The sequence below is a fragment of the Mytilus californianus genome, unplaced genomic scaffold (genome assembly GCF_021869535.1).
Source record: "Mytilus californianus isolate M0D057914Y unplaced genomic scaffold, xbMytCali1.0.p SCAF_7, whole genome shotgun sequence".
NCBI lineage: Eukaryota > Metazoa > Mollusca > Bivalvia > Mytilida > Mytilidae > Mytilus > Mytilus californianus.
The window spans coordinates 92,793,661-92,810,505 of NW_026262723.1; the positions used below are offsets into that span (position 1 = coordinate 92,793,661).

General features: G+C 31.4%; 2 protein-coding genes across 10 annotated transcripts in view; one reads left to right on the plus strand and one right to left on the minus strand.

Moving 5' to 3' along the window:
* Nucleotides 1–16,845, minus strand: part of LOC127708661 (ankyrin repeat domain-containing protein 50-like) — a 267,995-nt gene that overhangs the window by 146,529 nt on the left and 104,621 nt on the right. The window lies entirely within an intron of this gene.
* Nucleotides 1–16,845, plus strand: part of LOC127708634 (polycystin-1-like) — a 91,569-nt gene that overhangs the window by 1,689 nt on the left and 73,035 nt on the right. The gene's annotated exons all lie outside the window — the stretch shown is intronic.

Here is a 16,845-nt window from a genome sequence, read left to right on the forward strand (position 1 = left end):
CTCTCCGAATCTACAATCCCAGAACACACTTCGTGAATCTGCCTTTATTTAAATCTACAAATTTTCTTGATTTATTCCCTCTGTGTCTGGAAATAATTAGCAATTTCAAAAGTCAAAAGCCTAGAATGCCAACGCAGGAACACAAAAATTTGCCAAACGTTTATCTCGATTCACGTGGAACGTCAAATCAGAAAGATTTAAAGCAAAAAGAATAAAAAACAAATTAGCATGGAAATGCAAAAATTTCATAGCAACAATGGTTCACTCTGCTGGTGCAATTCGCTAACGTATTTGATTTCTTTAATATACATTTCATTATAAACTTTTAACATTTTAGACTACAGCCTTCTTTGGCAAAGAAGTATGGCCAATTTCTCCTGAATTTATTTCACGTCAGGGCCATTTTTATAAAGTCTTTAAACATTCTCTTAAATTTACAGTATCATATAGCTCATGCATGTGTGTTCTTTGAGGTTCTAACAATATTATGGCTTATTTCTAAGTAGATGACCAAATTATAAGATATTGTCAAATCGTAAGTGTTTATACGAAACATTTACAAGAAGGTCGTCCTTAACCAAAACCCAAATTATGTTGGATATTAAGCTATTGTCTTTCGGGTACATAGTATAAGATTTCTAATTCATTTTGGTAAGCGACGTCCATCGATGCAACATTTTACAAAAACATGCAAAATTTCCAATTTTAAATCATTAAACAAAAAATAAAAAAACGAGGCGAAGGATACCAAAGGGACATTCAAACTCATAAGTCGAAAATAAACTGACAACGCCATGGCTAAAAAAGAAAAAGACAAACAAAACAACAGTACACATAACACAACATAGAAAAACAGTTAGCTCTTATTGCCATTTTAGATTTATGGAGATATGCAAAATTGTCAAAAATGCCCATAGTATATGATAAATACTCTTTGATATTAATATTTCAGTAGGATTTGTCAACATTTACATTTTGACGCTACGAGTGAAACAAGTACAGGGGAAGTCCCCCTTCCCTCTTTAACGAACCGAGAAGGAGTTGGCTGTTCTGTGAAGGAATTTTTGTTTCGATGATCCTCTCAAACAATTTCTGTATTGGTCTTATAATTTTTGATTTCGAACTTATAAGGAAAGTTCGTTAAGGACCATTTGTCGTGCTGACAGAAATCCCTATTATACATAGATCTCATGATTATGGAATAAGGATACCAAATTCTAGAGGTTTTGTTTGAACCATTTGTTGAAACTATTATAGTAGCAATTGCACGCGAAAAGTTGGACTGATCAGACTCGATAATCAAACTTTAACAACGATAAAATGGATATCATACCCGGACAACTATGTTCTGAAGTAAAGTGTGGGAGACGAATATTGCTTACACATCAATTTCCACAACTCTGACATATATAAAAATAAATAATAACTTCTGTTAACTTTGTTTAACAAATCCATAAATATACTGGAAACATACGCAATACTAATATTCAATATTTGTATTGACGGCTTATGATGTCGACTTTCGCATAAAGCATTTTCTAACAAAATGGAGTGCTTAACCGTGCGGTTACTGCAACATCCAAGGCCTCTAAACTATTAACATGTAATATCTATGGAAATTTCTTTTAATGTTCCTTATCATTGTTTTGATCACAGTTATTGATAGGAATGTCGAAAAGGTATACCAAATATCAGTAAAATACAGTAAATACTGTATATTGCGGGGGAAAAACTGGAAAGGGTGCTTGTAACAATTCAAATGACAGATACTCCGACAAACATTTCCATAAAAAAAAAAACGTTCGGAAAAGGAAAGATTACAGAAATAAAACTAAGGGGGATACTTTATAATGGGCTTTTTCGTGGCAAGCAATACAAACACTACTGCAATTTTTTTGTGAAGTTAAAACGTGGAAAAAATACTCAGTAAGATCACCAGATACACGATGTGTCATTTTATTTATCATAAGAATCTTTCCTATGTATCAATTATTTTCCTCTCGAAATAGTTCACATTGTTGAACACTTAAAAATGTTCCACAGAAAAATTACTTTTTTCTTTTTCTATTTTTAGCCCATCTAGCCTCAAAGGCAAGTGAGCTATTGTCATAACTATAGGTGTCTGTTGTCCTTAAACTGTTTTCTCATTTTCATCTTCTTATCTGAAATCACTTAGGCAATTTTAAACGAATTTGGCAAGAATGATTTATGGGAAGTTCTCTAAATCATTTAGTTCCGATCTAACTAAAAAACTGGTAGCCAGATGCAATATTTAACAAGTAAATGTACAAAATCTACTTCTCTGAAGCTACAAGTCAAAACGTTTTGAAACTTTGCAGCATGATTGAAAGACCCTATACAAACGATATTTATTACATATTGGGTGGAAATATTGTGGTATTGTTTGCAAATAGTACAAATTGAACCATAGAGGGAATCGCATTTTCACCATTTTCACTGAAACTACACCGTCAATTTTAAGCAGACTGGATAGGAATGATGTATTGAAGGTCTTCTTCAAACGATGCTGATTTAGTTTCGATTGAACCAAACACATCTTTGATTCTGATTGGCAGATTTATAAAATCATGCCTGAAACTACAATATGAAATGTTTTGAAACTTTACAGGATGACTGGGAGATCCTTAACGAACTAAATTCCGTTTAATGTTGATCGGGTGGCAAAGATATAGTTGTGCTGTTACACCACTGTCCCAGGTCAGGGGAAGGATTGGGTGTCATCTGTTGCTGTATATCATTTTTTTTATTGTCTTGTTCTTAAATGACGCCGTTTGCTCTCTCGTTTGAATTATTTTACATTTGTAATGTCGATTTTTTTTTATAGCTTGCCATGCGGTATGGGTTTTGCTCTGTATTTAAGGCCGTACGGTGACCTATAGTTACTAACTTCTATTTGATTTCTGGGTGAAAGTTGTCTCATTGGCAATCATACCACATCTTATTTTTATATAGCGTCATTGGTGTTACATTGTTCTGACTGTCTTATTCTATGAAACCAATGGGTCAATGTAAATAAAACTCAACATGAATGATGTATAGAAGGACTTTTCCACATTTTTCTGTTTGTTTCTGAGTGGACGAAAAACTTGGCCGCTTAGTAAAGCGAATATTGATTCAATTCAATTCAATATTGGCCAATTTTCAAAAATCTTTCCCTCTGAAACTACAAGGCGAAATATTTTGATGATTGGAAGAACATCTACATTTCTATATTAACCCTCGTTTAATGTTAAATCGGGTTGCAAACATGGCGATTTTGGCGGCCAATTAAAAACTATACGGAAAGTTGGAAACTTTTTAAAATAATTTCATATGCGGCGCCATCCTATTCCATTAAAATTTTGGTTTACAAATGAATAATATGATTTATAAAGAATATTTCAGCAACATTTTTGTTGGCGCCGGGTGGCGTTATTGTTAATTTTTCAGAAAACTGTCTTAAATTTTGCCAAGAAATACAAAAAATAAGGTTTAAACGAAATAGAAAAAAGGTTTTCATCAAATTTTGATAACATTATCGCAGTAAAAATTTTGCAGATCTTTTGGGCCAAAATTATGAGTTGAGTGAACTTTCAAAAATCCGCACATTTCTTTTTATGTAGCCAGTTTCATTTAATGTTTCAGTATTGCCCTATTCTAGACATAAGTTATGTGGTTTTCAACAATATTAATCCAGATAGGCGCCTCTTGTTAAGAATACTTCTAAAACAATAGAGAAATTTCCTTCAAATGGGCATTTTCAAATAGTTTTTATACATCAGACAAGTCAACAGAATGTTTCCTACTGTGAACAGTTTGCAATATTTTTTTCAACAACATTCTCTGGGTTAATTGCAAATACAATTAATTAAACATATGTTATATACATTCACATGTCCCCCCCCCCCCTAAAAACCTAAAAAAAAAAAAATTGAGTTATCGCAAGACGGGTTCGAACAGACGGGCATATATAGGTCGTTTACACTTTTAAGTCGTATAGCTTTTAGCCATCTCGAATATCTCAGTTTTTGAAAATGTTAAGTTTTCCAGTAATCTACAGTATAACTCACTTTAATTGTATGTAATACATTTATATGCGCTTTCCTTAATAAAGATAATTTTCAGAAATTATAGTAGCTTCGAAGAGGTTGTAATGGAAACATTGATTGATTATTTGTTGTCTGCTTAAATTCCAGTGGCAAATATGTCATGCATATAGAGGACGACTGAAACATTGAAATATTGTTCTATATGAATGATACTGAAGATATAAGTAATAACTGTCCATCAAAGAGAACTACTTTTCATGCCATTGAGTTTATTTAAGAAATGACTGTAATATTTTTTCTGTCTATGAAGAAATAACATAAAAAATATGGTGCACACTGAATATTTACTGGTTATTTAAAAGTGTGCACCACATTTTTTATGTTATTTCGAATAGACAGAAAAAATATTAAAGTCATTTCTTATAATTTAATTCTAAAAAGAAGTAAATCATGATAAAAACGTTGATAACGTCTCGGTCACATGACAAAATTATGTCTATGAGCTGATAGACAAAACACTTTCAGCCAATCAGAAGACGTGTTACATCCAAAATTAAATTATTCATAAATAAACAAAATATACAAAAACTTATTTTGAAATTTTGAGATATAATTAGGGTTTTTTACATGCTGTGATTTTTTTTTATCTTCAAATGGCATAGTGAAGTTTTACATTGTATATTACCATATAAAAAAAAAAACAGGACATGATCTAGTATTTCTTTTTTGTCTTTTTTCTTGTTTCTCCCAAATAATAGAAGGAGAGTTTGTACGAATAGAGGAAGGTTACTTAACACGTCAGTTGCTCCATATTTTCGGTTTTTAGTAGTTTTAAGTAAAGCCGCCTTTATCCTGAGTTTTCCTCTTACAGACTAATGAGTTAAAGTTCAACAACGTCTGAGTGTAAAATTTTAAAATATGAAGTATCATCTGATCAGATTAACTTTTTTTACTGACAACTCAAAATATAGGGGTTTAAAAAACAACCGACATTTCATAAGTGAACTTAAAGTTAGGTACAGATGTCTGCTACAAGTATATGGATATTGAAGACAAGTAGGTTTCATGTTTTAGCTTCTTAGCAATGATAGTCAGTAATAATATTTATTTTCAAAGCTATATAGTATTTTATGAAGCATCAATGATATAGGGCCTTGTTTTGTCAGACTTGTTCTCTTTATTTTTATCTACATTTTTAAGTCAAAGATATATACAATTTTTCAAGTTTTTGAAAGCATAGATAAATGTTGAATACTCTTAAGATAAAATTGTAATTTATTTAAGTCGGTGTTTTCTATTCACAAATCCTGCTTTATAACAAACCATGACGTTGCCCAATACATAAGATTATATCTGACCAAGCTATGTAATTCAAAAGGCTTGATTTCCAACACATAGTGTTTAAGAAATGTGCTCTTTTATTCCATGGGTCAGCGTTGACAGGTTTACAAATATCGATTGGAATTTGGCACTATTTCAAATTCATAAAACTGAAATAACCGATAAGGGTATGAAAATTTAATTTAATTTACAAATAAATGTTATTCTCTATGTATTGACATATTTAATTTGTTAAATATGTTTCTGCTTTTGTGATAATTAACAACTTTGAAATTTTCTTTTGAATGTATGAATTATTTGTACAACAAATGTCGTCAGAATTTTAAATGAACCACAGTATATGAGTATAGTTCATTTTTATAATAAATACACATCGTGTTACACGAGAACGTGTTAAATCGGTTCCTTTTTATACATAAGTAATATTGATTTACTTATGTTGTGCAATGAAAGAGTTGAATTTTTTTGTAAAAGATTGGTGATTGTATCTTAAACTTTGAGCGGACAGCTTAAAGCATGAATCAAGACGGCAGATCTATAAAGCAGAAAAAATTGGGCGAAACGGACGAAAAAATAGTGAGAAGGCACAAAAATAGGAAAACTACACATGTACACAATAAAGAGGACAAAACTTAAAAAAATATCATATTGCCATATTGCCATATAAACCAGGTCATGTAGATATTTTCAGATAGATTTCGGTGTTTGATCTTTTCTTTATATGACCATTCTATATTGGGTGCAGCGTTTTATTGAACACAACACAGGGGAGAATTTACTTTTCAAGACCGTTCAATGATTCAATGTGCCTTGAATACACTAAATGATTAACTGTTATTGAATAGAATCGAGGCCACAGATCGAACTAACAAAAAAAGTCTAGGTTTTATTGTGTCCTCTGGTACCCGACGGGATCCATTAGGAGATAATTTCAATTTAAATGCGTGTAGCATATGAAACTTTTAAACAATCTATATGCTATCTTAGGGTTCGCAAAGTCAATAACATACGGGTAGAATGTGCAAGGAAATGATCTAGTTGGGATCAAATTGACAAATTATACTCCCCCTAGAAATTAGAACAAAAAGTCTCTATACATATCACGATAGATTTGGAAACATAAAAAGCAAAGTTTTCATACTCTGGGTTAGTTTTAATCTAAGAAAAGGGGGATTGAGAACAACACATGTAACGTATCATTTGGTTATGGTAGAAAACAAATTTTAATTAAAGTTCATTTGTGGGAAAATTGGTGATTCGAGAATAATGGGAAAAAAGTAACCCTTCAAACGACACACGACCAATAGTTTGTTGAAGTTGGTAACCATATTGATTTAAAAGTCACTTCGAAGTCACATTTTTTCTTAAATCATCTGTTTAACTTTGTTATATGTTTTTTGAGAAACATTTTTATCTTTTACATTATCTTTACTACATTCCGAAGCAAACATTATATTATAAGTATTACGTCTTGATATTTATAAATGTATGTACGGTTTTCTCGATGTATTTCTATTAAGTGCTAATGTAAAAAAAAGGTCCGTTACAATTTGCTCAGCGGCTGAATTCAAAAGTGTTAATCTTTGCAGCAAGTCAATCAATGTTTAAAAAAAAATTCACTAAACTTCTCTTGGCTAGATTCATACATATGCGAAGAACTGTAGTGTTATATTGTAAGCTATGTAGCCACTAGAAAAACAAGTATAGTCTAAAAAAAACCCACCCAGTTTGTATTAGTATAGATACAAAAAAAAATCTGATTTGTCTCAATATAAAGCAATGAAATGAATCTTTTTAAGAATTGTCTTTTAGTTTTAGTTAAGGAAATGGTCGGTTGTGTGTGTTGTATAAAGACAGGAAGTACTCACAGTTTTGGAGCCGTTGTGTTTTAAAATTTTAAATAAGATTCTAGAAGTGCTTATATTTCAATTCTAGGGTAATTGAGATCAATGTAGGGTTTTATTCTAAAAAACGTTCCGACAATTCTGTAAGGGGAGGGATTGACTCGAGATTTTTTTCGGAACTGGAAACATCATTTTCAAAAAGGTCGGGGCTGTAAAAGACCTGTGAAAGTATATCACAACTCTGTTTCTTACATCGCCTGCATGTGTAGAAACTCTCTGACATGAAATAAGCATCAGATTGAATTAAAACAGAATATAGGTCAGAAGCACTTTTAAACTATAAGAACACGAATATTGTTTTATCCTGCTAAGAATTAAACGCACCGTTTTTACTCCCGGTCGTTTTTTTTTTAAATTTCTACAGTCTGTGATCCTGTCCAAATCTCTGCTTTGCATCGGAAGGGCAGTGGGCCAGGATCCAGACTATGTTTTAAAAAAAATCGACAATGCCTAGGCACCGACTGCTTCAGAACACATATAATGACGTTTACCGTATACAGAGACATATATACACATGTCTCTGCCGTATAGAAGTAGGATATCAGGAAACAATATATACGAATAATCTAAAGTTTATTTGTACAATTGCAATTGTATAGCATAATGACTGATTGCAGGACGAATTTAATAAAATCACTATTCGAAACGAAACATAATTGATGCAAAATGGACTTGAAATTGCTCGAAATAAACGTTATTCATAGTTTTAGACATGCTTCATTCAGTGACTCGTAACAACTGAAATGTGTCCTAAACATGTAACTCCAGATTTGACATTGTTCTTGCATGGTCATATTAAAACCGATTAGCTAGTAGTACATACAGTGTTTAGGTACAATATTTAGGTTAACAATACATAAGATCTCTGATCAAAGATTTATATTTCTTATAGAACTTCTGTTTGCATTATATTTAATTTCACATCAAATTTTGTAGGATTTATTTGAAAGCCGATTAGAATTCATTGTATCGTTTTGTTATTATTTTAGTAAATAAACTATATATTAAGATATCTTATAATTTTACAAACAATACGACTTTAAATACTTAGTATCAAGCATCACAAAGCGGAAGTTAGCATAAACAATTGCTTAATAACTCTTTAACGAAATAAATTTAACTTTAAAATATGATCGATGAATCTTATTTCATGTATGTGTTTTATGTTTTTAAATACCAATACAAAATGTTCTGGCTATAGCAAAAGTTTTCTTGAATTGCATTCAGTGAAAAATATACTTCCGCCCCCAAAAATTGTAGAACTGAACAAACAAAAGTAGAGTAATCACTAAGACTCCTAGAATGTTTGCGACTTTAAACTGTTGTCATCGACGTTCAGTGAGTATAGCTTCTATACAACTTTACTAAATCCAACTAAAAAACGGGATTATGTATAATATCTGCCCTTTGTGCCTTTAAAGTGATATTAGATGGTTTGCACGGAATGCAAAACCACTATTATATCATTTGTTGAATTCTCTCCTTCTACTCATATATATACGTTTTTTATTTCAATCATTTGGCTCCAGAGTCTTCATTCTGGTCTGTTAGTTCAATTTTCGAGCCTCGTCATGGGGTTTTGGATTATGTGATTACTTTTGCCGTTTTTATAGTTATTATTTGATTACCAGACCAAATATTTCATGATTATTTGATTATTTGAAAATCTAGGACTGTATTTTTGATTATTTGATTATCTTGTTGAAAAAAATAATTAATGATTATGTGATTATATTGGCAAAAAATTTGTGATTATGTGATTACTTGGACATCCCCATGAGGGGCCTCATTTTCGTGTATATAAAAGTGTTTCATTACCAGACTGAGTTTATTGCATCGTGTTCATGGCAAGCAAACACATGGCTATAAGATGCCGGTAGGTCTTTTCACCACCGAGCACCACTGCACACTGCCGAACACCATCGAACATATTAAAATACCATATAACAGACCTCAAAAATATTCTTTTCATCTTTATTTATATATTTGACGTACCATCTGAACGAGGATGAATATGTTTACAACATATATATATACAAATCAATAAGAAATGACAACCAGAGAACCAAAACGTAGTTGTACAATGGCTGTTGTCAGAACAGAACACTTTCAGTCTAACATTTTTTTTTTACATATAATTATCACATTAAAGATGCTACTCCGAATTCATTTTGCTCTGAAACTGCAGTCTTTAAAGTAATGGATATTGGTCCGGAGATCAAACCTCTATAAAAATTGTAACGGTATTGGTTAGTTGGCCTTGTCACGTCCATTGTTCCGTATGGGGATATGACATGTTCAGTTTTCCCTCTATAACTACACGACCAGTGTCACTGTGTGAACCAAACTTTTCATTTAAATTCTGCGGATGTTAAAAAAAGTCTTATTTCGTTCAGATCAAACGAATAAATGCTATATATTTCTCTGATCTAACGAAACGGACGTGACCGACACAATGACATATAATACAATATATATGTATAAAATGTCTCTGACCGACAGAAGCAGTAATTGACTAAATGTGCATCTGGAGCTTCCAAGTTGGAAACATTTGATATTAAAGCCAATTTATATGAGGTATGGATGGGGTCCTTCATTTCTGTAGGCTATTAATAAAGGCTATTCTGTAATTACTTGATTCCTGAATTCTGGACATTGTTTTTTCTCAATTCTTTATTTTTTGCAGTTATTCTTTATATTCTAGCACCGCATTATTCTATACTCTTTATTTTTTTGCCCATTTTTCTCTATTCTTTATTTTTTTAGCCCATTATTCTCTATTCTGTAAACCCCATCCACACCCTGAGGCCTCTTATAGTTTTGACTTAACTTACTGTTATAGGGAGGAACGGAATCTGCAATGTACGGATTTTTTTTTTAATCCTGTGATGTCGTTTCTTTCCCCAGACGTATCCGTCGCTGTTGGTTGCGAAGAGAGCGTACCTGTCCTGTCTTCTCGTCTAGATCAGCGAATAGTGCGGACGAGAACCAACAAATCTGAGTTCGATTTCTTTCAACGCTATAATCCTTCAATCACATCTCTAGCTCCTTGGCCTGGTTTATTAGATATTTTGTGTATTCCTCATGTCAAAATGTAATCGAAACCAAACAAAATTACTGCATGTTTTGGAAATCAGATAAACAGTATCAAATACATATAGAACCATTGTATAAATAATTCTCTGACGCTGAATTATACATGCTTTGAACCTCGGGGAAGGGGGTCACTTCAATCATTTTTTTTGGTAGGGTCACTTCAATCTTTTGTGGTAGGGGCAAGGATTTGTATAGACTATAGTAAGATCTTACTATACAAATCCTTGGTAGGAGCAGAGACATATATATGTATATATGTCTCTGGTAGGAGTGAGATCCAATACCCCATCAATTTTATATATTTTGAATTCATCCAAATAATTATGATATTTTTGGAAGGCTTTTAAAATTTGATGTGCCTGACTACTTCAGGCGTCACAGCATAAAATACAAATAGCCTTTCAAGACATCATTTGGACTGAGTTGGAAAACAAAAATATATTCCCTATCATATATTTTTTTATAAAGAGTAAACACACATAGCTATCATGGTTAGGTTATTTCATGGACTCGGATGCATTTATATCTGAGGTTTTGTGAAAAATTAGACAACTGATAAGTTTTGGATACTTGTGATTCAATGAGAAACCTTTTCATATATTTCATCTTAATCTGTTATCTGTTATATAATCTTAGGTGTCGCTCTTGAGACTGGATGGTTGCTCATGTACTTTTAATCATCTCGCGTGTAAGAAAAATTATCTTCTCACTTGTAATTTACTCACATGTACTTATAGGTGGCAACTGTATACATGGTATATATGATTAATTAAAACAAAGAGAATCACAGATAAAATCTCCCAAAAAACTTTGAAGAATTGTTTTTGAAATGGGAGAGTTGTGTTCTTTTCTACCTATCGCAATAGTTCTAAATCATCTTAATTTCATGAAGCTTGAAATAATGACTGATTCCAGCAGCTCATCCCTACCACTCATTACATAGTAATTGGCCCCCAGAGCTTTGAACTTTCTAGTCTTAATCCTAGTTGAGTCATAGAACAAGTGGCTTAATATGGATGCACAGCATGTGCGATAGTCATGATAGTTATTTAAAGTTTAGAAATTATAAAAATTTATATCCCCATAAGAAAGATTGTGAAATAGTTCCTGTACTTAAATTTTTTTTATTTGTAATAGGTTTGATGTTCACAGAAAGAGCAAATATCCCAAAACTAAACTAGATAAAGTCCTAGGGTGTGTTTGTAATGATATATGATAGGATCAGTGGTTGTTATAGGCCAGGATATATTAGTTATTGGTAACATGACAGTATTGACTACATGCGAATTATAAAATTATTACATAAATTTATTAGCACAAAATCAAGTGAAAGTTTTTGAATTTTTACCAAAGTGATCAAAACAAAATATAGTAAGATGGAATCTTGATGCACAACAACTATTCTTGATTAGATTTCGACACAGTATTTTTAGTTATTTACTGATTATTTCAACAGATTTGATGTACATGTATATGTAGCATATTCAATTTTTAGAGCCTAGTGGTATTAACCTAAATTTTTTAAACTTTAGTGTTTTTTGTTGTTTACCATTTTTGTGGTATTTATATGATTTCAGATCTGTTTAAGTGACAGCAAATTGCACTCTTACAGGGTAGGAATTGCCTTTATCGTCAAGTTTTAAACATACGCTTTTCTCAACCGTTAGCGTCAAAGAGTCTAAACTTTCAATCACTATTGTCAATTATATTTTTGAGCAATCTCTAACGTCAAAGGGAAAAATATGTTTAACGTTAGCATTGTTGAAAAAAAATTACTGTTAATCATTATGAGGGCTCATGGTACCCCATTCCAACCCTTTATTAACATGGTGGTCATTGAAGTTCTTTCTCACATATGTTGTGAAGGGAAGTGTGAGGTCTATTAGCTATGTCATCAAGTACAGGGAGTTTGCTTGTTTTTAAGGGTCTTAGTTCTAGTCATTGAAAGCCACAATCAGTCCAAAAGAAATCCATAGATTGCATAAAGCATGTTTATCTGTTATTAAGTGCTGCTTTTAAATTTAAATGCCTGTATTTTTTGTTTGATTGGTATTATCCTTGTGCTAGTTAGACATGATTGAAACAAAACAGTTGTCAATATATCTGATCAAGGACATTCAATGAATACATATATGGTTTGATGTTTGGCTGTGATAAGGAATAGGTGGTATGGATGAGTTGAATGATAATTATATGACATTTCAAGTATTGTCATAGTTAGTTCAATAAGTGGCTAGATGTTTTGTCAGTGAAAATTTTCAACATTGCAATCATTTGATGGTAAAAATTTAAATAAAAGAAGGGAAATATAATGTATATACTGTAAATTTAGAAATTATTGTGATATTTTTATTAATGTGAATAATGCGATTGCATGAGTATCACAATAATAAGACCTCGCATTATGATATATTTCTATTCACTTTTTCCTGAAATCGCAATAATTAATCTCACATTTTTTCCTATTTAAAAAAAAATCGCAATAATAAACACACACAATAATTTCTGAATTTACAGTATATATATATGTATAAATTTAAATATTAGAATATGACATGCAATAATAATGATACCGGTTATAAAAAAAAGTTTCCAAATACTAACAGAAAATGTCTTTTAGCCTTTTCTTCTGAATTGTTTCCCATTCAATTTGGGTGCATTCTGACTAAAGCCAGCCCCCACTGTCCACTTGCCTCAGTACAAACTCAAGAGGATAATGGGGCCTACAAACAAACTCAAATGGATAGTGGGGCTGGCTATAGTCAGACTGATTTGGGTGCCTTTTAGAGCTTCTTTTATGATAACTTAAGTACCATTGTCAACAGTTGAAGATCTCAACATCTTGTTTTCTTTCCATGTGATATTGGAAAGTGATTTCCTACTGTAAGTTATTCAGATATTTTTAATACATGTAATAAGAAATATGTGACAGCACCAGATTCGCAATAACAAAAATTGGCATTCATGATTTTAATAGTGATATTCTTCATAAAATTTTTGCAATCATATTAATAAGATTTCACATTTTTACCAAAGATCAAGGATTTGCAATAATAAATGAATGCTTTAATTTCTGAATTTTAAGTATGTTACAATTTTTGACATCTATTTATTTTATTGGTAGATATTTGTAATATTTTATATTGAGAAATGAAGTCAAATAAATAGTTGGATAAACACCAAACAATTTAGATGCGCATCTGAGTAGGAAAAATAAGAGAAAAAAAACATAATTTATATTGTTTTTTATTTTGAATATTAATCCAGTTTGAAGACTATCAAGTCCTGAATTGACCTTAGTATTTAGTTTATTTAACATCTATATAGCAGTTAATTTACCTTAGTGTAATAATTTATTGTTTTCATCAATATATTTTGGCATATTACCACTTAAGACATGAACACGCTGACCTTTCAAATATGATAATGGTTTATTCTTATTGTATGTATAGAAAATATAGAGCACAATCACATTTGTGATGCGTAAATCATCATGTTCAATCTGCTAAGAAATTAATTTGTAAGGAACCGATGTTTTTGTAGATTTGTTATATTACAATCTGTAATAACAAAAGACATGTTTTGTCTCCTATCAGAACTATCAGAACCAAAAAAATGTAAATTTAAAACATGGACCCAATATACCATAGTCTGTTCATAGATTACAAACAGACAGTACCTCCCTCTTAGAAATAACCTTTTTAAATCTTTTATACAATAAAAACAAATATAATTGTAAATTAAGTGTAAAGGATATGTATTTACACTTGGTTATTTTATACAAACATTAGGTAGGCAGAATGACTAGAAAAAATATAAAGAAAAAAGGGGCATTTGATCTAAGTATTTTAAACAATAGTTTTGAGATTAAAATTGTGAATGAACTTGAAATATTAATACTGAACCTTTTACTTTCAGTTTGATACAATTTATTTGAACCAATATGTTTGATAAATAATCTGAATATTTGGTATATTTGAAAACTGACGATTTCTTGCCCAGGACACACTTTTAATTCATGTTATTGGGACCTTTTTTACATATGAAATTTTCTCTCCTTGAAACTCAAACTCATGGTAAAGGTGCCGATATGAGTGGTATGTTTAACCCCGCCGCATTTTTGCGCCTGTCCCAAGTCAAGAGCCTCTGGCCTTTGTTAGTCTTGTATCATTTTTAATTTTAGTTTCTTGTGTATAATTTGGAGTTTAGTATGATGTCAATTATCACTGAACTAGTATACATATTTGTTTAGGGGCCAGCTGAAGGACGCCTCCGGGTGCGGGAGTTTCTCGCTGCATTGAGGACCCATTGGTGGCCTTCAGCTGTTGTCTGCTCTATGGTCGGGTTGTTGTCTCTTTGACACATTCCCCATTTCCATTCTCAATTTTATTTTTAAAACACTGTGTTGGAAAATCTAAAGAATAGTTGACCTGATTAATTCTAAATATATGATTCCAAATTTTGCATGTATAAAATGTACTGTTGAATTATCTTGATGGAGTTGATAGGTTCTTCCGAAGACTGATATGGTAGGGGATGGTTCAGTACTCATTAAACTTGTATACAACCCAGCCACTTTTAATCTGTGTAACATGTTTTAATTTTTAACAATCCTCATGATTATTTTATGAACTTATGCTCCAAAATCAAAATCAATTTTTTAATGTGTGTCTATAAGGCTTGTAACTCCTCTTAAGAAATTTGTAACTGGTCCTACTACATTTCCATTGGCTTGTGCAACAGGCTTGTGGTTGATCACATCAGTTGAAATAATTCTGACAGCTTATAAAATTGTCAATCCAAAGACTTGAAAATTGGTATATTTATGCTACTTCTTCGCTAAGCACACAGCTTTTACTAGTAAGAGCAAAGACTGGTCGACTGTAAGAGCAAAGACTGTTCGGCTTGCAGTCAGAATAATGTGTCTGGATAGAGTGACATGTCTTCCTACGGACTGTTTAACATGTGAACTCATATCACATTATCAGGTTCTGGTCCTGAATATGCGTTTAATTTGCCACTGGATATTAAACAGCCATCCATCCATCCATGGTGGGCAAGTGGTCTAAGAAGTCGTTCTACTGTATCACTAGCCTGTCAACACTGAGCTTGTGAGTTCTAATCCCGCATGTGGCAGATGCGCTCTACTCCAATCTTAATTTATAAAGATTGTCAGTTTTCCTACCGAAGGTCAGTGGTTCTCTCTGGGCACTCCGGCTTCCTCCACCAATAAAAACTGACCGCCACGAAATAGCACTAAAGTGATGAAAGTGGTGTTAAAACACCATTCTATCAATCAATCCATCCATCTTATAAACTCTTGCCAATGCAGAGAAAGTGATACATATGGTGTGAATACTTGTCTGTCATTGAAGAGCTTATGTCTCTTTCTGATTAATTTTATGTTGTAAGGTTTCTGTTAGACATCTATGTTTATTCATTTTTAAATTGGAATTTTCAAAAAGGGTTTCTAAAAGTACATACTGCATTGTGCCTATATATATTTAATGGTTTATGAAGATCTTTTTTTTTTCTGTTCAATTTAGAACTACTTATCCAATTTTCATTTAGGTGAGTAATGATTGTACTTCAAAAACTGAAAACCTTTACTGAAGGTCATTTTATTTGTTCTGACAGTCGGATATATAAATATTGCAAAATTAAATATTTTAAATGTGAAAAAATTTTATTATAAGTTTTGACAATTGTGAAAGGAGTGTATTATTATTAAATGACTTGCAATATATTTTTTATAGAATAATACTAATATCTATTTTATTTTTTAAAGATAAGGTGAAATGTCATTATTTAAGAAAATCATCAGAAATATCAAGGGTACTATTTAATTTATTGAATTGGCAAAATTTTTCCATTTGATTTCAAAGTAAGTACTACATACTAATATAGTTGTTCAAAGCTAGTATTTAAAGTTTTAAGATAAAGTATTAAGAAGTAGACGAAACAAAATTAAGAATGATTAGTTATATTGATATTTATATTTTAATAAGAATAGATCCATTTTTCTCTTTTTAGTTTCAAAGATATAATAATCTTTAAAAGAAAAAAAAAAAGGATATTTATATATAGATTTCCTTTTGTTCAAGTGACATAGATTGCACTTTGGAAATAAAAACCTAAATGAAATCGGAACTTAGTATTGAACCTTGAAATTAAGATTACTAAGGGTTGACAGCCCTCATAACAATAGACTTACACTTTTGGTTCCTATTTGGAAGATCTCCTTTTATTTGTAATATTTTGTAATATGAAATCATTTCTATCAATGTTGTAATTTTAGATTGCCTGTATTTTATTCACTAATATTATCTAAGTGTCGTCAGGTTACATGACATGGAAATCTCTTGAGCTGAAAAGGGTACAAAATCTCGTTCATTGTCATTTTTTTACATTTTTCTTCTGACCTTTGATTACCTTAAAAAAGACAATAAGAATTA